The sequence below is a fragment of the Bubalus bubalis genome, chromosome 4 (genome assembly GCF_019923935.1).
Source record: "Bubalus bubalis isolate 160015118507 breed Murrah chromosome 4, NDDB_SH_1, whole genome shotgun sequence".
NCBI classification, from domain to species: domain Eukaryota; kingdom Metazoa; phylum Chordata; class Mammalia; order Artiodactyla; family Bovidae; genus Bubalus; species Bubalus bubalis.
In genome coordinates, this window is record NC_059160.1 from 15,239,169 (window position 1) to 15,263,835 (window position 24,667).

Genomic DNA, 24,667 nt, shown 5'->3' on the forward strand with positions numbered 1-24,667 from the left:
GACAGAGTCCAACAGCAGGCAGTGCCAGGGGGTCGGCACTCCTGACAGTTCTACTCAGAGCCTCAGGCAGAAGCTGGACACCAGGGTCCAGCCCCAGGGACAAGGCCTGACATACCCAGGCTCTAGCTTTGGGTGGGAGGATGGGGGAGGCAGTAAGAGAAGCACCGTTAACCAGTCCATTCTTATGAGCTGTGATGCTGGGCCCCTCCACTCCTTATGATGCCCTGAAGCCAGGTGATGCCCACTTAGAGGGGAAGAAGTCGAGGCATAGAGGGGCACCAGCACGGGACTGCTGGGCAGCAGAGCTGGTGCTCAAACCCCCGGTCTCTGTTAGCCCCTGTGGTTTGTCAAGGGTGAGAGGCTGGGCAGAAATCATTTTACACGATGCGCCCCAAGACTGGAGTTGGTGTGGGAGGCGAGATGCCCCAGCCTTCCAGACCCTCAGACCCCGGGTCGTGCTGGTAGCAGCGAGGCCCACAAGGCTAGCGGGGAAGGCAGAGGCGGTCCCCGGCTCTCCCATTCTCTCTCCAGCAGGCTTGGTGGGTGGGCCTGGGGGTGGGGGCTGGAGGTGGTCAGGGCAGTGGTGGGGACCACAGAATGACAGATTTGTCCAGCTCCCACAGGTCAGAAAGCCAAGGCCAAGACTCAGCTGGGGTCCCACCGGCATCCATCACCATTCACCCAGTGTCCATGGGGACTGTACACTGAGGACAGGTAAAGCTGGAAATAAGCTGGAAAAGAGCCAGGAGGCTATTGAAAAGAGTGGTCAGGATGATGCTGACGAGAGATGATTCAGGCTTGAAATGTGGAGAAGGAAGTGTCTGGCAAAGGGGGTGGGGTAGGACCACTCGGGGACTGGCTCAGAGGTGGAGGTAGGGGGAAAGGCCCAGCCTGGAGTCAGGCCAAGTGATGTTCACATCCCAGGCTGGTGACCACAGGCCTATCCATGACTTATCCGAGCCTCTCTTTAAAAAAAGAAAAATGAAGGTGTTAGTTGCCCCGCTGTGTCCGACTCTTTGCAACCCCATGGGCTGTAGCCTACCAGGCTCCTCTGTCCATGGGATTTCCCAGGCAAGAATACTGGAATGGTTAGCCATTCCCTTCTCTAGGGATCTTCCTGTCACAGGGATCAAACTCAGGTCTCCTATGTTGCAGGGGTATTCTTTACCACTGAGCCACCGGGAAAGCCCAAGCCTCTGTTCTTCACGTGTATAAAAGGCAGGAGTATTGGGTTTTGTTTGAGGAATAATTGGAAAGCACGTGTACTCCAGACACAGAGCTGTGATTGAATAATGGCTGATGGTGCTAAGGGTCCCAGCGGCCAAGGTAGGGGGCAGAGAAGAGACCCAGAGACGCGGGTGGGAGTTGATAAAGGTCATGGTGCAGGAGACCCTACGCGATGTCACTGGAGCAGCGAGGGAGCAGAGCCCAGGGCCTGCAGCCAGCTCTAAAATCCCCGAGCGAGGGGCTGACAGTACTGCCTGGGGTGGCGGCTGCTCCACGCCGAGGCTTTGGGGTACCACCAGCCTGGGCTCCTTGGACAGTCTCCAGGATGCCAGCCAGCCAGACGTGAGGTCATGCATTTATGAGAGGAAGCTGTGCAGCTGGGGTGTTGGGGAGGGGGCAGCTGAGGAGGGGCTGGGCCACATCTCGGGGCTCCGAGGGGCTCCCAGGCGGCCCAGGGGGACTTGACCAAGGGCCCCGAGCTGCCTTGGGTTTGGGTGAGAGGAAAGGTCCTACCCACCTGCCTTCCTGTCTCTGCCCTCGTCTCCTCCTCACTGTCCTGGACTGAGCACTCCCCCCGCCCCCACTCCACTGCCAACAACCTTCCCGGAGAAAAGCTCCTGAGCTGGGGGGCAGGTGTCGGAGCAGGGGGCTGACAGGTCTGACAGGCACCAGGTGAGAGCATGGGCCTCTCAGGGTTTCAGTCCCGACACGACACCTCGGGCCATTGAGGCGCAGCCCCGGGAGGGGGAGGTGCCCCACCTGCACACACGGCCTCCGGGACCCAGGGGAGAGGCAGGGGGACAAGGGAAAGGCCACCCAGGGGACGCGGTTACGGAGGGAGGTGAACGAAGTGCTCCAGAGGCTGCACTTCACAAAGGAGGAAACTGAGACCAGAGACCGGAAGTACGCTTCGCGGCCGACAGGTGAGGAGTTAGTGGATGTAGAGGCTGAAAATGCCCGTCCCCTGCCCTGGGTAGCATTTCCATCGTTATCTCTAATGCTTATTTTTCTTGTCTATTGTATGGTTAGTATGTCAGTGCTGCGTTGAAGAGAAGTAGCCACCAGGAGCGTTTCTTGTACTGAACTCCAGCTTAAATAGAATGAGTCTAAAATTTGTTTCTTGGGAATAATGTTCACTGTAGGAATCTGGTATCTATTCTTAATCAAATAGACTTCTATTCTTGGTTTTGTGAGAATTATTACTATTTTTACTTTTCTTCTAAAAAGGTGTTGAGATTTATTTAATGCCCTTTTCATATATATCAAGATAACCAGGTCATTTAATTCTCCTTTAGCCCTTTATTTTAGTGAATTATTTTGAAAGAATTTTTATATTGTGACTCCCTGAAAATATTCACTTTGATCATGATGTATTATTTTAAGTACACAGTTGGATCCAATTAGCAAATACTCCTTTTTTTTGTTTGAAGAGTCATATATATGTCCAGAAATAAAATGAGTCTTTTGAATTGACATTTGCTGGCTTTGTAATCAAGGTTATAGCAGCCTCGTAAAAAGTTGGACAGTTTTTTTTTTCCTCTCTCTGTCTCTCTGAAATAGTATGCATCAGACAGATTATATATATATATACACACACATATATGTGTGTATATATATATATATATATAGCTTCAGAGCTTAATAGCACTCTCCTATAAAACTATTTGAGTTTAGGGCTTTGTTGGCACACATGTGAATGGGGGGTGGGGGAGAACATTTGATATTTAAACATATAAAACAGCAATCAGTTTATTCAAATTTCTTCTTCTGCTGCTGCTGCTGCTGCTAAGTTGCTTCAGTCGTGTCTGACTCTGTGCGACCCCATAGACGGCAGCCCACCAGGCTCCCCCGTCCCTGGGATTCTCCAGGCAAGAACACTGGAGTGGGTTGCCATTTCCTTCTCCAGTGCATGAAAGTGAAAAGTGAAAGGGAAGTCGCTCAGTCATGTCCGACTCTTAGTGACCCCATGGACTGCTGCTGGTGTTGGCTTTTTCAGAATTTCATTCATTATCCTACTTCATGGTAGTTCTTTTATGTTTTAGAATATCAGTTGTGTCTAGAGTTATTTTTTCACTCATTCTATATTCTAAATTTTGTATCTTATCTCCGCTCTTTTTTTTTTGGCTGCACCACGTGGCTTGCAGGATCTTCGCTCCCTGACCAGAGATTGAACCTGGACTGGGCAGTGGAAGCACTGAGGGGATGGGCCTTGGACAGCCAGGGAATTCCCTTGCCTCCTTTCGTAGAATTTTGATGTCTTTTCAGAAACATAAGAAGTAAATACTTTTTCACAAAACCAGCCTTTAGTTTGGTTAATTTTTCTGCCTTTTTTCCAGTTCACCGTTTTGCTGATTTCTGCCTTCATTTTAATTTTCTGTGCCCTACTTAGTTCTTTGGGCTTACACAATTGCTCTTTTTCTAACTTCTTGAGTTGGAAGCTTAGCTCATTTGTTTTTGTTCTTTCTGGCTTTGTGATAGATGTATTTAAAGCTGTAAATTTCCCTCAAAGAAGTTGTGCCCCACATATTCTGACATGTGGTGCTTTCGTTTTGTTCGGTCGAAGTACTTCATAATTTTCCCCACGATTTCCTCTCTAACCAGAGTGTTATTGGTAGTAAGCTTTTCCGTTTCCAGGCATATGGGGTTTTTAAAAACTATTCTTTTGTTATTGAGTCCCAAATTTACCATGATGGTCAGGCTGTAGTTTGTGCTATGTGGGTTTCTTGGAATTTATTGAGGCTTCCTTTGTCACTCAAGTTTAATATTGGCTTTTGTGAATGTTCCAAGTGTTCTTGAAAAGATATGCATTCTATATTTATTAGGTGTGAAATACATATGTATTAGCTCAGGCTTATTAATTGCATAGTTGTATAATTCAAATCTACCGTATCTTTCCCTTTTTCTAAAATTTTGGTCAGCTTGATTAGTTAGTTTCATGGAGGAATGTGTTAAAATTACCAACTACAATAAGTGATTTATCTGTTCAACAGTTATGTCTTAGTTTTTTAACTTATATACTTCAAAGCCTTATATTTTTTATATATTTATAAGAAACATATTTATATATTTCAAACCAGTCAATCCTAAAGGAAATCAACCCTGAATATTCATTGGAAGGACTGATGCTGAAGCTGAAACTCCAATACTTTGGCCACCTGATGTGAAGAGCTGACTCACTGGAAAAGACCCTGATGCTGGGAATGATTGAGAGAAAAAGGAGAAGAGGGCAGCAGAGGATCTGGTTGGATGGCATCTCTGACTCAATGGACATGAATTTGAGCAGACTCCAGGGGATTGTGAAGGACAGGGAAGCCTGGTGTGCTGCAGTCCATGGGGTCACAAAGAGTTGAACATGACTGAGGGGCTGAACAACACTAAAGGTGCTTCACATGACTAAGTCTTTCTTTTCATTTGGATCTGGAATTAAATGTCACCTTTTTTGAAAGCTCAAGCCAAAGTTGCCCACCAAGCCTTTGTATCTCATCAAACTGCTTCATTTTCTTTGCAATTCTTAACATGATCTGATTCTTTTGCTTATTGTTTTTAATATTTATTTTATTTGGCTGTGCCGGGTCTTAGTTGCAGGACACAGGATCCTCGGTTTTCATTGCAGCATGCAGAATCTTTACTTGCCTGACCAGGGATGGAACCCGGGTCACCTGCATTGGAAGCCCAGAGTCTTAGCCACTGGACTTCTGGGGAGTCCCTGCTTGTTGTTCATTGGCCTCTTTTACATCATCTCACAAAGCCTGCCATCAGGAAGAATTCAGGAACTTTGTGAAAGCAGGGAACTTATTTGTATTTTTCACTGCTGTTTCCCTGGCGCCTAGAACTGTGCCTGCCACAAAATAGATGCTTAATACCTGTTCGTCATGATAGAAGATAGTATTCTCTAAAATGTGTGTTGCCCTTCAGGGTTGGAGCCTTTCTGACTGGTCTCCATGAGGCTCCTTCTTGTAGGAAGAGGATAGGTCTCCCCACCACGGACACCAGCTTGGACTGTCTGACTCTTTTGACTGCTGAGGGCATTTGACCTATGCAAGCTGAAGCCATCCATGCTGCTATGGGTCAGAAGCTTGAAGAATGAGTGTCTGATTTCACTGTTGCTTTGTTCCTCTTCCGCAAGGCCCAGAAAAAGACCGCTCTCTCAGTCTCTTCCAGTAAGAAAAGTCTGGGTCCTTCTCACTCTATTGAAGGACATATAACCTGGTTGAGCAATAAACCTTTGCAAATGGAAGAGGCTGAGATTTGGGGAGTGGTTGTTACTGCAGCAAAATCTATGGAAAGCTAACACATTCACTAAGTTCATTGATAAGCCAAGAAATAATGTTTTTGAACTAGTTTGAATTAGGTTTCTGCCTTTTGCAACCTAAAAGGTTATCATTAACATGCCCCTTTATGTTGTTCTCTCCTCATTGGTTACATTTCATCTTCCCCTCCAGAGGAGGAGGGTCATTCTCTTATTTATCATTGTGTCCTCAGGGCCAAGGAGAGTATCTGATCACTGTTGTTCTTGTTTAATCACTAAGTGGTGTCCGATTCTTTTGTGACTCCATGGACTGCAGCCCGCCAGGCTCCTCTGTCCATGGGATTTTCCAGGCAAGAATACTGGATTGTTTTGCCATTTCCTTCTCCAGAGAATCTTCTTGATCCAGGGATCGAACCCATGTCCCCTACATTGATTGGCAGGCGGGTTCTTCACCCCTGAGCCATCTGCTCATTATACCTCTGAATTTTTATTTCTCCGTCCCTCTCTCTAGAGCCAAGACAGAAAAGGAGGGAAGGGAAATTCTTGGCCTTCAGTAGCTCCAAATTTGGAGTATTCTTGATCAATTATGAACATCCCACGCTGCCATCTTTGTCTCCTATCTTCACTGACCTTTTACGTGTCTCATTAAAATGAACGAACAGCAGGGACATCCTTGGTGGTCCAGTGGTTAAGACACTGAACTTCCAATTCAGAGGGCATGGGTTCAATTCCTGCTTGGGGAACTAAGATTCAGCACACCATAGGATGCAACCAAAAATATATGTATACCAACAAACAGCAAAGATAGCTTCTCAGACCAAAGAGACTTGCCAACGTCACTAGAGAAGTATTGGTGGAGACAGAGGACCCGCACGCTGACGTCAGCAGTTTCCTGAGCCCTTCTGAAGCCCCTATCTCTTTACATGAGGACCTGGCAACTCACTAGTTCTCAGTTGAGGGCACTATGTCCTGTTTTTCTTAGTAGAATGAAGTTTTGGGATCTAAAAAGAAGTTCAGACCTTCTGGGAATAACAGATGGGGAAAGAGGAAACAATTCAGGATGACTGTCAGTGCCGGTGGGGTCCTGGATGGATGGATGACGGCAGGGAAATGGAGCTCAGGAATAAGCTGTCCATTGACCCAGACAGTCACCTTCAAGAGAAGGTGACTCCTTGGTGATGGTAGAGGGCTAAGTAGCTGTTCTCCAGGCAGGCTGACTTCCGGCAACCCGGTTTTGGAACAGGAGGAAAGGATCCAAGTTTGACCTGAAGGAGGGAGTTCCTGAAATTATATTGATGGTTTATTCTGAGTTAGGAATGCTAACACATCCTTGTGTGAATGTGTTCCGTGGACACACACACACACACGAGACACGGCACAACGCTCATCTGTCTCTTCCAGATGGTTTGGAGAGGGGTTCTGAGCCATAGATCACTCTGGCAGTCTGTTGAAATCCATAGACACTAATCAGAGTGATGGTTTTAAAAAGCAAAGAATATAATGAAACACATAGGGTTACAAATGAAACCAAAGGTATTGAAACACAGTTATCAAGAGAGGATGAAAAATAAGATAAACAAGGTCTTTAGTAAAGCATTCAATAGCAGTTCTAAAAACTACCATTGTTTCAAAGTCATGATGAGTATGTTGATATTTTGTGACATTTGCAACAACTAGAGTGTGACATGAAACTGTGAACTCTGTTGGAGACAAAGTCACCGGTACAGAGTCACCACCAACAGTAATGTGGATTGTTGCCTGGACCTAAAATAGAAGAATGTGCTCCAATTCAGTTAGCAGTTAGTAAAAGAAAGATGCCTTTTCCCCGTCCAAGCTCTTGGGCGAATTCTATCCAAACATACCTTGGGAGTCAGAGAATCTTGGATGAACCCTTCATTTAGAGACAGTCCACCTGAATTCCAAGAAAAGATGTAGTGTTTGGGATCCCACCCTGCTCCCTCAGTTCAGACCTGAACGACCCAGTTACTCCGTGCTTGACTCAAAGAAGGCAAGCTGTTACCTGCTGGGTTGTTCTGCCCATTGTGCCAGAGAACCAGACTGGGCTTTGAATATGCATGATCTGGGTTTGTGCTTGTCACTTCTCCCAGATCATCACAGAAGGCCTGGCGGCACAGATGGGGCCTGCTCTGTGCCCTCAACTCTGCAAGCCTGGTTCCTACCACTGCTCCCACCCCCATCTCCAGCCCCGGCCTGATTCCACACCCGCCCCACCTACCCTTGCATCCTTGAATCTATGTGTCCAACCAAGGACCGCCACGGGACTTCCCCAATAGCTCAGCTGGTAAAGAATCTACCTGCAATGCAGGAGACTCAGGAGATGTGGGTTCAATCCCTAGGTCAGGAAGATCCCCGGGAGGAGGGCATGACAACCCACTCCAGTATTCTTTGCCTGAAAAATTCCATGGACAGGGCCTTCCCTGGTGGCTCAGTGATAAAGAATCCATCTTCCAATGCAGGAGACACAGGTTTGATCTCTGGTCCAGGAAGATCCCATATGCTGTGGAGCACCTAAGCCTGTGTGCCACAACTATTGAGCCTGGAGCTCTTGAGCAAGAGCCCTGGAGCTGCAACTACTGAAGTCTGCGCACCCTAGAGCCTGTGCTCCACAACAGGAGAAGCCACAGCAATGAGAAATCTGTGCACCGCAACTAGAGAAAAGCCCCCACAGCAGCAAAGACCCAACACAGCCAAAAATAAATAAAATCACTAAAAACATTCCGTGGACAGAGGAGCCTGGTGGGCTACAGTCTACGGGGTCACAAAGAATCAGACATGACTGAGAGACTAAGCACACACAAGGACCACTGCACCCTTGAAAGGATGAGAAGGAAGACAAGGGAACCAGCCCTATACACCTAATATATGTGGGATGTTATGATACGGACTTAGCACACTCTGTCACCACAACCCTTTGTCATGGGTTATCACCCCATCTTGCGGATGGGAACACAGAGGCCCTAAGAGGTTAAGCTGCATCCCTTGAACCCCAGCTGGATGGAGCCCAGATTTCCCAGCATAATGCACAGATTCCCCAAACGGGAAGCATGCCATAGCTTTGAAACTGCTCACTCCTCCAGTGGGTAGCTCCAACTCTCAAAAAGCTCTTTCTTATCCCGAGTTTAGCCTGGCATGAGGGATGGTTGGTACTGATGATTAGGTTTATTTAGTGACAGAGTGATCCTTTATTCATTCATTCAACAATTTCACTGAGCACCTCCTCTGGAGCAGGCACTGGACCTGCAGCAGAGGGAAAGACAAAGCTCCTTCCCCCAGAAACCAGATTCCAGTACAGAAGAGAGAAAATTAAAATTAAGCAAGCAGACAGAAGGCAGAGAAGGTTGTTGAGACAGCTCTGGAAAATGATACTGACCAGAGACATGGAGGGGATGGGAATGCTCTGGTGGACATGACAGGCTTCTCTGAGAAGTTGACATCTAAAAAAAAGTTTATTTATGTATTTATTTATTTGGCTGTGCTGGGACTTCACTGTTGCATGGTCTTCTCTCTAGCTACACTGAGTGGGAGCTACTCTGTAGTTGCGATGCACGGGTTTCTCATTGAGGTGGCTTCTCTTGTTGCGGAGCACAGGCTCTAGAGCATTCAGGCTTTACTAGCTGTGGCACGTAGGCTCAGTAATTGTGGTTCCCAGGCTCTAGAGCACAGCCTCAGTAGTTGTGGTGCATGGGCTTAATTTCCCCTCGGCAGGTGTGATCGACCAGGGATCGAACCCATGTCCCCTGAATTGGCGGGTGGATTCTTTACCACTGAGCCACCAGGGAAGCCCAGAAGTTGACATCTGAGCAGAGGTCTGCAAGACTTGGGAGAGAACCCAGTGGAGAGGAGCATCCCACACGTGGATGCTGGGCATGTGGTAAGAAGGAGGCCAGTGAAAGAAAAAATGGGAACAGCAACGCTGATATTCAGCCCAACACAGGCTATATATGGGAGTACTGATCATTAAAACACTAAAACCTCCCAAACTGGTTGGTAAAGGGCCACTTTTCCAAGCTCTCCAATGCCACCCACCACGACCTTGTTACAAAGCCCTCCCCTACTTGGAATGTCCATATCCAGCTGCTACTGAGGCATTCCTGGCAGAGTAGGACACCTTCAGTTCTGAAGCCTGGTAGGCTGTTGTCATAATCCTGCAGAGGTGACAGTGGTTTAAAAGTGTCAGAGCTGGCCAGCAGGTTCTGGAAAGCAGAGCTGACAGTATTTGCTGATGGTGCAAATATGGGTCTTGAGAGAAAGAGCAAAGGTAAGGACGAGGCCAGAGTCTTTGATCTGAGCGACTGGCAAGGTGGAGTTTCCATCAACAGGGATGAAGAAGGCTGTGGGTGGCCGTTGAGTCTTCGCCTGGCATTTGGATGAAAGACAGACTGTTTGGACTGAAAAAGGCACTAGAGGGTTGAGACGAGGAAAGGCTTTTTTACCCAAGCGATTGGAGAGCAAGGTCACTGTATGCTGTGATCAGAAGCCAGCAAGAGGAATCTGCTTTGGGAGATATGAAATTTGAGATAAAATTAGGTATTCATATCATGCCCAGTGGGCAGTTAAGATATAAATGTTTGGAGTTTGTATTTAAAAACCCTGACACTGGATGAGAAATAATGCAGTAAGGGGAGGGAGAGAAAAGAAAAAATTCAGGACTTCTCTGGTGGTCCAGGGTTAAGAATCTGCCTTCCTATGCTGGGGAGGTGACTTTTATTCCTGGTTGGGGAACTAAGATTTCACATGCTGCGGGGTAACTAAGCCGTGTGCACCGCAGCTAGAGGGGCCAGGCGCTGCAACCAAGACTCAGCACAGCCAAGAAATATTAATAAGGAAAAGAAAAGATCCAAGGAGTAACCTGGGCGAATGTAAACAATACACCCCAAACAAAAATGGAGGAAAGGAGATGAAGCAAGAGTCATCAGTGAAGAAGGGGGAAATTAAGAGAGAAGAATGCTCTGCACCCAGATAAAGAACACACAATAAGGAGGAGGAAGGGACGAGCCACTGATGTGGCTGTTTATGAACTAAGGAGAAGACTGAGAATTGTCATTGGATGCAGTGACCATGTCAGGAAGTGAGGATAAGGGCCAGATGCTGAGGGCTCAAGAGAGAATGGGGGAACTCTTCCCAGTGCAGACAAGTAAGATTTACAAATCCTTGGAGGGCTTTTACTCTAAAGGTGTTAGGCACTCACTCCTGCTCGACTGTTTGAGACCTCGTGGGCTGTAGCCCCTCAGGCTCCTCTGTCCATGGGATTTCCCAGGCAAGAATACTGGAGTGGGTTACCATTCCCTTCTCCAGGAGATCTTCCCGACCCAGGGATGGAAACTAAATGAACAACAGTTGGAGGGAGGAGTTTTTATTTTAAGATGGGAGAGGTTACACCTTGCTTGTGTGCTGATAGGAATGACTCAAGAGAGGAAAACTGGTGATACAGGAGGGGCCGGCTGCCCACTTGAGCAGAGGAGAGGCTGGCGTCTGGAGGGAAGGGTATGGCCACCTGGGACAGCGCTGGAGGCTGGAGGATGTGGGGTGGGTGTGGGGTAGAGGCTGACTTCCTATGGCTCCTGCCTTCTCAGTAAAGGAGAATGAGGACGAGGCAGCAGCCATTGAAGATTTGAGGGGAGAAAAGAGATAAGGAAACATTTACTTGGCAAAGTGGGAGAGTGGATGGACCGGGGGAGTACGCCAGGCAGATAGCACTGCTTCTCTGCCCAGAATGGGGTGGTCCAAGCTTTAATACCTCTGGTTCCTTTGGAGATGCAGTCAGTTCTCATACAGAAGGAATAGGAGGTGAAGAGCAGGGCTTCCCGTGTGGTGTCCAAAGCTTCCTGAAGTCTACTATGATGGAGCCTCCAGCCTCTCCACAGAGCTCAGTGCAAGCCAGTGTCTGCTGTTCCATTGGTGACTGCTAGGCCTAAAGTTCCTCAGTTGCCCCCTGCCATTGAGTCTGCAATTCTACCATCAAAGCTCCCTTTTATCTTTTTAAAAAATATTTATTTATTTGATGGCACTGGGTCTTGGTTTCGGCATTTGGGATCTAGACCCCTGACCAAGGATTGAACCTAGGCCCCCTGCACTGGGAGCATGGAGTCTTGGCCACTGGACCACTAGGGAAGCCCCAAAGCTTCCTTTTATCTTATTGAAAAAGTATAGTACATTCAGTGTTTATACAATAATCCACCAAGGAAGCCCTATACATACAATAAGGTACATAAAACTAAAGCACATGAAACCATCCCCAAGTCAGGGGCACAGAACATTCTGGACCCCAAGGAGATGCCTTCGTGCTCTCAGAAGCATTCCTCCTGCCCTCCCAGCCAGTGATTTCCAAAAGCAGCCAGTACTCTTTGTTTTTCATAAAAATACTTTTTTTTAACCATCTTTAAGATCTTTATAAATGAAATTATACTGTAAATATCTTGCATCTCTGGCTAGTTTTGTTCAGTGTCACACCCAAGAGATTCATCCTCGTTGTCGGATGTAGCAAAATTTGTATTTTTCTTGGCCATATAGTATTCCATCAATGAATTGACCACAGTTTATTTATACACGTACTGATGATAGACATGAACTTGTTTCCAGCTCAGGGTTATTATGAATCATGCTGGTATGAGCATTTTTTATCTGTCTTTTGTTGCACAAATATATGCATATCTGTTTAGTGTATTCTGAAGAGTGGACTCTTAGGAGTGGCCCCCAGGGAACGTGTACTTTAGCTTTTGGACAAACAGCACACAATTCTCTAAAGTGATTACACCGTTTTATGTCGTGTTACCTTACACTGTTGAATTATAAGTAGTTCCTTCTTTGGAGCCTTAATTATTTTTTCAGAATTCAGAAGACCCTTTATACATAAAGTTTTTCATCTTGAGAAATAATTTAAGCCTGGAACAGTTGGCATCATCACCTGGGATCTGGAAGAGGATATTATGGGCTCCAGGCAGCAGTGGTAAGGAACTGGATCAGGGTGTGGGGACCCAGGAGAGGGATGTCTGGGATGCAGAAAGGAAGGGTGCCGAAGCCATGCTGCCCCGCTCTGCCAAGGCTGTCTGCACAGGGAGGCCCACAGACCTTCTGCCTGTGGGGTTTGGATGGTCCTTCAAACCTGAGCACACCCACTCCCGACTCACTCACCCACTCGAACCCTTTATTTCCCCTCTCCTCGTGGTCCACTTCTGATTCATTAATTATGAATAATTAGTAATAATTAATAATCATCTCCCATTCATTATGCCCTTCTGGGGAAATGATGCAAATGGTTTTTGGAAAGCTGTGTGGTACAAGTAGCATCTTAAATTATGAAATTCAATGTATTGATGACCCTGTGGCAAATGTATATACATAATCTAGGATCTTCTAATAGTCAACAGGCAGCAAAGAAAAGATCAGAGACCGTTCTTCTGTAATCGATCAGATTCTCCCATGAGAGGGTCTATGGGAAACAGAAGGGGGAATGTGTCATCAGTCTGGGTTATTCTGAGCTTTGAGGGGAAAGAAGTGGGCAGGTATAGGGACTGGTGCCCTTCTGGGCACACAAGAGGGAGCAGGAAAGAGTCAGAAAGCCCTGAGCAACAGATATAGTCATTTCAACCTAAGCTCTGACTCTTCCCGAACTCCTCATGTAAGCCCACTTGTGCGTCCTCAGTCCTAGATAAGGGTCCCAGAAAATGCTGCTGAAAGATTACCTGATCTCATTGTGGGGGGTGCCAAATGCAAAGAGCTAAGAAAGTACTCCCTGCTCTAATAAACCAACTCTTAACACTTTGTAACTGGACACAATAGAAGTGTACCTCTGACTCTCGTCCAGTGAAGGTGCTCCTGGTCAGCAAGACTCCAACTCAGGGTCCAGTCTCCTTCTACTGGTCACTCTGCATCCAAGTGGCAGGTGGGCACAGCAGTGGAGAAGTCACACCCTCCTTGTAACACCTTGACCTGGGAGCACTCACATTAACCCACTAAGGAGAATCAGTTATTGATCCACCCCTGACTGCAAGGGGGAGCATGGTCTACCAGAGACATCTCCAGGTCAAGACTCATGGCTTCCCGTTTGATTTATGCAGATTTATTTCATTATGCCAAATGTCTTCTCCAATGATTCTGTTTTTCATGTCAGTGCTCAGCCTGTGGCATATACATTTCTACTGTGCTGTGCTCAGTCATGTCTGACTCTTTGCAACTCTATGCACTGTAGCCCTCCAGATTCTCTGTCCATGGGATTCTCCAGGCAAGAATACTGGAGTGGGTTGCCAGTTCCTCCTCCAAAGGATCTTCCCGACCCAGGGATTGAACCCGGGTCTCCTGCATTGGCAGGCAGGTTCTTTACCACTGCACTTCCTGGGAAGCCCATACATTCTGAACCACCAGTTACTAGACCATGGTGGGAACTCTATAAGTGCTTATTGATTTGTTGATTGATTCATAGCCCTTTCTGAGAGGTTTCTAGAATTTTATAAAGCACCATGCCCTAGCCCATATTTTATTCATTGTCTATCTACACTGCCCTCTCTGCCTCTGCAGTCACCACACCCTCTGGCCCAGCAAGCTATTGCCTGGGTAACTGGAAACTTCCCACCACTTTTCCATTGGTAGAAAACCCCGTCACCTGCCTTGGCTCAGTTCAAATGGCAACAGTTACCCCTTCTTTGCCCACTAAGATTTCATTTGTTCACAAAGTTAGCACTGGGTGTTGCTTCCTGAAAATGTTTTCTCAAATACATCAGTCTAATTTCCCATCTAATTACCAGGACCTTCATGCTCTGTACCCTGCTAACACTTTGTTCCAAACCATGCAGAGGGCAGATGCTCAGTGCAGACTTGTCAACTAACAGATTAGAGTCTAACACTCACAAAAAATATCCCCTGGACCAACAATCTCTTACATGCCTGCATCAGTAGGTAACTCAACACAAGTGGAATTCTTCTGACACATTCAGACAGCACAGACAATGAGATTAGAAGGTACTTTCCCCTCCAACTCACTCCCTTATCTCCCCCTTGTCATTACATGTACAACTCAGGAAAGAACATCTGAGCAGAGAGAAAATTTGGAAGAAGGCATTTATGATCCCCATGGCATGAGCTCATGTGCGTGTGTGTGAAAATGGGAGAGGTCTGAGGGAATAGCACTCATGCTACACCCAATTTTAAGGGTCACAGAAGGTCTGCTGGCCCCAGGATGAGCGGTATCTGAGGTTAGCGAGAGGGCAAAGAGCACACACCAGGACTGACCCCCTTCTCCAGGGATCTTCTTAGCCAGTCAGCAAGAGCCCTTTGTTGAATGCTGTAGTGAAAAATCAAAGTGTTAGTCACTCAGTCGTGTCTCTTTGAGACCCCATGGACTGTAGCCCACCAGGCTCCTCTGTCCATGGGATTCTCCAAGCAAGAATACTGGAGTGGGTTGCCATTCCCTTCTCCAGGGCATCTTCCTGATCCAGGGATCGAACCCAGCTCTCCTGCCTGGCAGGCAGATTCTTTACCGTGTAAGCCACCAGGGAAGCTCTGATGCTGTAGCCACCTGGCTAAGAGCATGAGCTGATGTGCCAGAGGGAGGGAACACTGAATGTGGTGGTCTAGGGGGCTAATTTCCCACTTACTAGATGAGGTAAGTCTCTGCACCTCATCTGTAAGATAGAGATGATAACTGTCTGCCACCATGGCGTCTGGAGAAGCAGAGAGGACAGCTTCCTGGATGCAATGCTTCAGACTTGCCAGCAAGGGGCTTTATACCAATCCTAAGCATATTCCAAACCAGTACCTGGGATTAGTGTAACCTACTCTCCCCAAGCATCTTCAGCATCTTGGATGCACAGATTGTGGATGTCAGAAGGCAAATGAAAAGTCCATCTGGAACCACCTTCTCATTTTCTAAATGAGACTTGTCTCATTTGTGAGCACACAGTGGGCAGAGGGCCATTCTGTGCCACTGCCTGGGGACCTCGGGGCTGTCAGGAAAGACTTCCAGGAACCAAGCTGATGTGAGGACCCTCGGGTCACCTGGAAGAGATGGCAAAGCTTGGGGCCCACAAGCTCCTTTCCTGTGTCTGTCCTCCCAACAGGAGGTCACATCATCAGGGTGTGCTCCCCTCAACTTCAGAATCACCCCAGGAAGATGATGAGGGAAGGCCACTCTGAGGAAGTAATATTGGAGCTGAGACTCAAATAGAATCAGGGAACTAGTGATGGGAGAGCTTCAGGCAAAGGAACCTCAAGCACAAAGGCCTCAGGAGAGAAAAGATTGAAGCTGTGGGGCTGTCCCTCACCCACCAGGAACACGATCTTCAGAATTCCCACCAAAGCCACCGCCTGTTACTGGACATCCTTCCTAGTAACTGTGCAATGTCACTGCCTACAAGCAACTTTGAATCAGATAAATGCTGCATTAATTTCTCTGTAATTAGTCCACTGTTCTCTCACCCATGGTTCCTACACCAATCAACCATGACCAGGGATGTGGGCTGCAGCTGGCCACCTCTGATCACAGGCTATGTGGCGTCAGGAGGCTGGTCTGCATGATCCATGCCAATGGCCATTCTCTTTTTCCTGGAACATGGTTTCCTCTCATCTCAGACTGATGGATCCCAGGTCCCTGGCTCCTTTGCCCATTTGGTCATGGGCATATAGTCTGGGATGAGCTTGATATGGTTTCTGGCCTGGAGGCAGTGGGATAAGTGAGGTGACCTCCAGAGGGACCTGCAAGCTGAGGGGACTATTAGTGTGTCTCTGAGTCACATCACCACCGCCTTAGGCCAGAGTTTGGTACATTTTAGCATCTCAAAGTCCTTTTTGAGCAGGAGGGAGAGAGGAGATGGACTTGAATACACATAGGTGGGGAAAATAGTAAGCACTGTCCTTTCTCTCCTGCAAAGGATGTGTCACATGGAAAAGATAGCAGGTGGTCATATGCTGGGCTCCTTGGTGCTTAAGCCCATCATATGTTGTTGAGAAAACATAAGGTCCCCAAACATCCCAAACATCAAAGCGATGAACATAACCAAGCTGGTGCAAATGATTTCAACGCTCGATTTGGATGTGTTGAGTACGTCGGCTATCTCCCGAGCGGTATAATGTTGATTGTTCTCAGTTAATGTCTCGATTGGATCACTGTCAACTTCAGCTGGTCTACCCAACCGTACAGAGGGATCTTAGCAAGTGGGTCTTAGCCACCATACTCTGAGTCAATTGGAAAGCCCCAAACTGGCTCAGAGTATATTCACTAAAACATAATAAAGGCAGAGGGTCTCCAGGGCTTTGGGGATGTGGAAAAGGGTCGGCTGTGATTAATACATACCCCCAGGATTAGATTAAGAATGATAATCACCTCTTCCTTCAGGAAGAGACTAGGATTGAGGGGGTTGGGGGAGGGGGGGGAGGAAGACGGGAACACGCGCACAGGGACCTGGAGACACGCCCATCTTTGCCTTTCTACAGACTCGCCAGGAAATCTGGAAGGTCCAAACGTTTTTGATAAGATTTCCACAGAGAAGCCAACTTGACAGACGCCAAAGCTTTTCCCATCTTGGATCTGGCTTGTGTTCTGGAATCAAGGCGAAGGTAGGCAGCCACCCAGCTTGTTTCCTTTGGCGTAGTCAGCCAATTGCGTTCGGGTTTGTTTACGTTGGCCGCCTGCAGTGGCTTAAGAGCCTTGAGACAAGAGGGGGCAACCCCACTCACAGGCCCTGAGCAAATCCAAGGATTCTAAGCTGCCCGAAGGGGAGTCTCCAGGCGGGTAGGGTGGTGGGCAAGCAGGAACTGATGGGACTTCCAGGGTTAGGCATCTGGGAAATGGTGCTTTTATGCAGACTTGGTTAAACACTTTGCACTTGGTACAGCCTGGATGCCTACTGATTCCAGGGTCCCCAGGTCCCCTGCTGTGACAAGCATCCTTCTTTTATTTACTTCCAGGATCATGGTGAAGACCAGGGGGCCTGGAGGAAGTATTGGGGTGGCCTCAGAATACTTTTGGTTGGGGCACTTGGGGGGAACAGTGGTTATTTGTTATTGAGGACAAAATTATTTTAATATTACAGCACAGAGAACTATACTTAGTATTTTGTAATAACCTATAAGGGAAAAGCATCTGAAAAGAATATATATATGTACACATACATATATAATTGAATTACTTTGCTGTACATCTGAAACTAACGTGATATAGTAAATCAACTATAATTCAATTTTTTAAAAAGTATTCAAAAAATAAAGCTGATTATATCACAGAATAAAAAAGGTTTATGCAACAGTTTTAGCCACATTTTAAAACATTTTGCCCATCTGTACAGCTCCCATGCCCCAAGTTTGTTACGATTACCAGCAAGGGTGAGTTTGTTCCTTTCTATGAATTGCCTGTTTATATCTTTGTCCTCGATAGTTCTCCTGAAGAGAGAAATGCTACTGTCACTTGAGTTTCTTTTTCATTAAATGAACAAACAATAAAAAGTAATTTTCACTATTTTCATCCCTGGCCTGGCTTTTTTTTTTCTTTTTTTGCCGTACAGCATTGGGGATGATCTTAGTTCCCCAACCAGGGATGGAGCCCGTGCTTCCTGCAATGGGAGCACAGAGTCTAACCACTGGACCACCTGAGAAGTCCCAGCTCTGGTTCTCTGTGCTAAAGCTGAGGCACTTGAGGCAATGGGGCCTGGAGAGGGGAGGCCCATGGCTGGTCTCTGCCACTTTCTGATGAAAGCCTCCTTACTGACCCATCTTCTCACTGACCAGCGAGTGTGTCAGCCTTCCCTCCCCCTCCCCTCATCCCTGGCAGTGATGAGTCTGAGGCAGGGACTGTGTCAGGCTTTGGGTCCTGAGGGTTGGGGACGCATGTCCATTTCCCCTGAAGTCAAGCCCATGAGTGAGTGTGCGTACCTTTCTGCGGGGTGAGTGCTGGAACATTGAGCCTGCCGGTCACAGGCAGAGCTGCATGGCTCAGCGATGGAAGAGTGAAGGCCTGTGGCTGGGAGAGAGGACTGGATCCATAAAATACAGTAGAAGGAAAGGCTGGCTAGTCAAGGTGTGCAGCCATGGGTGGGAACCAGAGGTCAGGTGTAAGACCAAGGGGTTCCTGGCAGCAAACCAGAAATGAGCAACCAGATGTAGCAAAAGCCCGGGAAAGGAACACAGAAATACAGAAGAGATGACGATGAATAAGTCTGGCAAAACAGAGAGTTTATATAATTAAACAATTGGCGGGAAGACTTGGAAAAACAATCGATGGCAGCCTGGCATAGAAGAAATAGCATGACCTTTTGGTCAGACCAGATTTCACCTTTGGTTCTTGAATGTATTCTGTGTCCTTGAGCAGCTTGGAGATTGTCTTAGAGCACCAACTGTCCTGCTGGAACATATCCCCTGGGCATCACATGAACGATTCCATCCCCACGGGGCTGGCCCCCAAACAGACAGCTGGGGGCTGAACCTTCTCTTTATCCAGTGAGAGGTGGGGGCCCAGGCTCGGGGGCCAGGAGGTGCAGCCTCCACCTCACTGAGCAGAGACAGAGCTTCTCCTAGCCCCATACTCCTCTGTGTGATGGTGTTTGCCCCGCAGCCCCATCCTTCCCACCAGCACTGCCCTCTGAGGTTAGAGGCTCTGAGTTCAGGGAAGGCTGCACTGAGCTTTCCTTCTGGGTACCCCAGGGGTTGCCCAGAGCAGAGGGAGTGTGGGAGCTTCTGCAGCTTGAGAGGTGAATGCTTTGGTTCAGTTTGGTTTGGAGGAAGGAAGTGAACTGATTCTCCTTGACACTTAGAGATCTGCACCCCCAACTCATAATCCCAAATCAGTATCATGGACTGTAGCTCACCAGGCTCCTCTGTCCATGGGATTCTCCAGGCAAGAATACTGGAGTGGGTTGCCATACCCTCCTCCAGGGGATCTTCCCGACCCAGGGATCAAACCCTGGTCTCTTGCATCTCTTATACTGGCAGGCAGATCCTTTACCACTCATGCCCGAGGGAACTGGCTTCATACAAAGACCTGGGAATTCTGAGAAGGGCCTGAGTTTGGTACTTGGGGGTGAGGCAGAGATCCCTAGGGGATAACTGTGGGATACAACTTTGTTATAGTCAGAAATAGTTCAGGGACTTCCCTAGTGGTCCAGTGGTTGAGAACCTCTCTGCCAGTGCAAGGGACACAGGTTCAATCCCTAGTCTGGGAAGATGCCGTGGAGCAACTGAGCCCATAGACCACAACTGCTGAGGCCTTGAGCTGCAAGTACTGAAGCCCTCGAGCCCTACAGCCCTGCTCCCCAACAAGAGAAGCTGCTGCAATGAGAAGCCTGTGCACTACAACTAGAGTGGACCTCACTCGCCGCAACTAGAGAAAGCCCACTGGAAGAGCCAGTGTGTCAAAAGTAAATAAGAAGGCACTTCAGCAAGGGCGCTGATGTGCAGCAGCACCTAAGACTCTCACAGCACAGTGTGACACCAACCAAAGAAGATGGCATACCCCTGTTGTCTTCTCAGGGGGTCTCCAGAAAGCCCCTTGGGATGAGTAGGTCCTGGGGAACCTGGAGGAACCCAAGGCAGGAGGAGGGGACACTGATGGCCTCTTGGTTCAGCTTTATTAACAGTCAGGTGGGTGTTCAAGTGACTCACAGGAGAAGGAGGGCTTGCAATCCAAGCTGGTGCTGTGGCTCCCGTGGCTTCTGTGTGAGGTAGGAATAAAGACACTTCCCAGGAGGTTGTGAGGATTAAAGATGGTGAAGGGTGTGCAGTTCTTAGTGGAGGAACTGGCCCCCACTAATTGCTCTGTGAGTGGCAACTGTCCTCATGTCATTACATACGAACTTTAAAGTTGTGAACACTTAAAGATGCGAACGTGTGTTCCGTCAACATCAGAAGTGAGTGAAATAGCAGCTTGCCCTCTGTCACCATCGCTGACGATCCTTCAGCTCTACCATCTCCTGCCTCCTCTCCCTCCTCCAGTCAGTAACTCTTGTTGCCTGGTCACTCGATGCCAGCCCCTGTGTGCCAGCTGTCATACAGTACAATCATACTTTTCAAGGTACAGTACTATAAGATTTAAAAGGTTTTCTTTATTTTTTGTGTTTGTTTTTTATGTGATAAGTATTGTAACCGTATTACAGTGCAGTGCTATATAGCCAACTGTGTTAGTTGGGTACATAGGCTAAATTTGTTGGACTTACGAAAAAACTGGACTTATGAACACACTCTTGCTCATAGTAGGGGACTTTCTGTATTATCTGCATCACTGACCTAACTCTATGGGTCTCCAGGAGAGCACCCAGGGGCAGTGGACCTCTGAGGGAGGTGTCATATCCAAGAAACAGAAGCCTGCACCCTGGCACCGGAGTCCTAACAGTTGGTGTGAACTCCATGTTTCAGTTGCAATGGATCTCAAAACACGGCTGACGCCGAAAGGTACATGATGGTGAAGTCAGGGAAGTTTTAGCTCCAAGGCCCCTCCCAAGGGAGCCCAGCACTATAAGGATAGACAGAGCATAGAGGTGAATCAGCTTTCAAAATGTCTGAAACAATTTTTTTTCAGTCTTTAGTTCAGTTCAGTCACTCAGTCTTGTCCGACTCTTTGCGACCCCATGGACTGCAGCACACCAGGCCTCCCTGTCCATCACCAACTCCCAGAGCTTACTCAAACTCAAGTCCATTAAGTCAGTGATGCCATCCAACCATCTCATCCTCTGTCATTCCCTTCTCCTCCCCAATTCAATCTTTCCCAGCATCAAAGTCTTTTCCAAGGAGTCAGTTCTTTGTATCAGGTGACCAAAGTATTAGAGTTTCAGCTTCAACATCAGCCCTTCCAATGAATACTCAGGACTGATCCCCTTTAGGATGGACTGGTTAGATCTCCTTGCAGTCCAAGGGACTCTCCAGATTCTTCTCCAACACCACAGTTCAAAAGCATCAATTCTTTGGCGCTCAGCTTTCTTTATAGCCCAACTCTCACATCCATACATGACTATTGGAAAAACCATAACCTTGACTAGACGGACATTTGTTGGCAAAGTAATGTCTCCACTTTTTAATATGCTGTCTATGTTGGTCATAACTTTCCTTCCAATGTTAGAGCTTATCTATGTAAATAACTCGATAGATGCTTTCCCAAATTTGAACATCATCTTCAAATTCATATGAAATGACGAAAAATAAGTTGTGGAACTAAAACAAAATGTTTTAAGCGTCTATTGAAAAGAAAATGTTAAATGTAGATCAGACTTGCTAGAGGAAAAGGCTGGATTCCTCTCTCTTCTCCTTATTGGAAATACTGGCTGTTGTTCAGTTGCTCAGTCATGTCTGACTCTTTTTAACCCTATGGACTGCAGCACGCCAGGCCTCCCTGTCCCTCACTGTCTCCCGGAGTTTGCTCAAGTTCATGTCCATTGAGTCAGTGATGCTATCCAACCACCTCAACATCTGCCGCCGGCTTCTCCTTTCGCCTTCAACCTTTCCCAGCATCAGTCATTCATCAGCTGACTCATTGGAAAAGACCCTGGTGCTGGGAACTATTGATATGAAAAGACAATTAAAGACCCTGAAAGCAACAGTGTGGAGGGGCCAGGACTGTAATAAGGATGAGTGAGTCAATTAATTAATTAAAAAATGAAATTATTTGCTATGGATTTTGTGGTGTTTCTGGAGTGAGACTAAAAATATGTATTTTGCTGCAATGTGCCTTTTCATACTGGATAAATATTCACCTTGGTAACTAATTTTATTTCTTAATTTGGGGTATTTTTTTCTTAAAGAGGGTTCCTAAAATCATAGAAGCTTTTGGCCCCACGAAGTTAGGTTCAGCCAATGTCAATAACACCATCTACTTTTTTAAAAGCTTATTTACTATCACAGTCCATTCTAAAGGAGATCAGCCCTGGGATTTCTTTGGAAGGAATGATGCTAAAGCTGAAACTCCAGTACTTTGGCCACCTCATGCGAAGAGTTGACTCATTGGAAAAGACTGATGCTGGGAGGGATTGGGGGCAGGACGAGAAGGGGACGACAGAGGATGAGATGGCTGGATGGCATCACTGACTTGATGGACGTGAGTCTGAGTGAACTCCGGGAGTTGGTGATGGACAGGGAGGCCTGGCGTGCTGTGATTCATGGGGTCGCAAAGAGTCAGACACGACTGAGCGACTGATCTGATCTGATCTGATCTGATTGTTTTATTTATATTTATTTTTGGCTGCGCTGGGTCTTCTTTGCTGCAAGCAGGCATTCTCTAGTTGTGACTTGTTCGGGCTGTTCTTCTAGTTACAGTGAGCAGGCTTCTCATTGCAGTGGCTTCTCTTGGTGCAAAACATGGACTCTAGGGCATTCGGCTCAGTAGATGTGGTACTCGCTTAGTTGCCCTGGGACATGTGGGAATCCTCCCAGACCAGGAGTCAAACTCGTGTCCCCTACATTGGCAGGTGGATATTCAACCACTGGACCAACTGCCAGGGAAATCCATCACCATCTACTTTCAACATAATGATCTGGAAAAGTACTCTACCTATGTTGCCCAGCTATGTGGAGAGGAGCTTCCAGAGGGGTTCTGGAAGGAAACAGGGGCCGCTGAGAAGACAGATAAAGCGGGAAAAGTCTCGTGAGAAGACAGTGGGCAAGAAACTACAGCAAGAAGCAAAGATTGGAAGGATGTAAGCGGAGTCAAGTCTGGGGATGACAGCTGAGACAACCAAGTTTAAAGCTGAAAGATACACTGAGAAAAATTTCCAAGAGCGCTGCAGGAAGGTGGGCCAGGGAAGAGGGTTGATGAGGCCTATGTAGGGGCCTCATCTGTTTCCCAGCGAGCAGCCCCACTCAGACCAGGCAGATGTGGTTCCTGATAGAAGCTGACACACACTTCCTTGAGGAATTCGAGGCAGGCCAACCAGAGCTGGGGGAAACTCAGAGCTGCTTATGATATGGGATCAGAGTCAAAAGCCTGCCTGTTCCCCTTACGGTCTGCAGCTTCACCCCCCTAATTGAGGAAGACATCCGGGCTGGGAAGCCCCTGGCCTCTGTTAGAAAGAGAGAGAAAGAAGCTTCATGAAACACAAAGGTCCCTGAACTCATATGTAGAGCTGTCTTTTGGCATCCCCATCTGGCTTTCGCCTTGCACTTCCTTTCTGCAGAGAGAGCTGCAAGAACCGCTGAGGAGGGAAGGGTCGGTGTGATCCACTGGGTCTGGGTGAGTCTGTCTTCCCGGCTAGTCCTGAAGGGAGGTGGCTCCGGGGGGCACTGCCATCCACTGCTGTGCAGGGGACAGGGCAGAGGAGGAAGGGGAGGTGGAGGGGTGGATGGGGAGCCAGGAGTGCAGACAGGGCTGCCTGGTGAAGAAACATCTGCTCTGTTTTGCAGAACCTGTGGCTCAACCTTGAAGGGTGGGTTCTGCTCTCTGGCGCCCTCTGCTGTGGTTGGGCAGAGCAGATACCCCCGTGGGAGGGGGCAGGAGTGGAAATTTGGACAATGCTTACCTAGGATGAGGGCTTCCCCAATGGCTCAGTGGTAAAGAATCTGCCTGCAGTGCAGGAGTTGCAGCATTCGCAGGTTCGATCCCAGGGTTGGGAAGATCCCCTGGAGGGGAGCAAGGCAACCCACTCCAATATTCTTGCCTGGGAAATCCCATGGACAGAGCAGCCTGGTGGGCTATGGTCCATAGAGTCGCAACAAGTCGGACATGACGGAAGCAGCTTAGCACACACACAGGCATGTACCTGGGCTGAGGACTTCCCAGGTGGCTCAGTGGTAAAGAATCGCCTACAATGCAGATGTGTGTTCGATCCCTGGGTTGGGAAGATCCCCAGCAGCAGAAATTGACAACCCACTCCAGTAATCTTGCAGGGGATATCCCATGGACAGAGGAGCCTGGAGGGCTGCAGTCCTTGGGCTCGCAAAGAGTAGGACACAACTGAACACGCATGCACTGTACCTGGGTTTGAGAGAGCTAGGAGACCTGAGATGCGGCTGGCCAGGGCCGGGATGCAAAAGGAGAGTAGGCTGGTTTCATGGAAGGTAAGCTGAGTTATCCACACTGGTCCACACTCTTTATGAGTGCCATGCTGTGGGGAGTCCGCAGCACTGTACTTGTTAGGGTGGGAATGGGTGTAAGCGGTACCCAGTTCAACCTCATTAACCAGCAAGACTGTATCGCAGAAAACACACACTTCAGCTCGTAGACTTAGGAAACAAACTTACGGTTGCCAGGTGGGGAGGATCGGGGGA

General features: G+C 47.8%; 1 non-coding gene across 1 annotated transcript; it reads left to right on the plus strand.

Annotated features, from left to right (window-relative positions):
• The first annotated feature begins 6,146 nt into the window (after positions 1-6,146).
• On the plus strand, positions 6,147-6,219 carry TRNAG-UCC. The gene has a single exon. It is a non-coding gene; the product is annotated as a tRNA-Gly (tRNA).
• Positions 6,220-24,667: the final 18,448 nt, after the last annotated feature.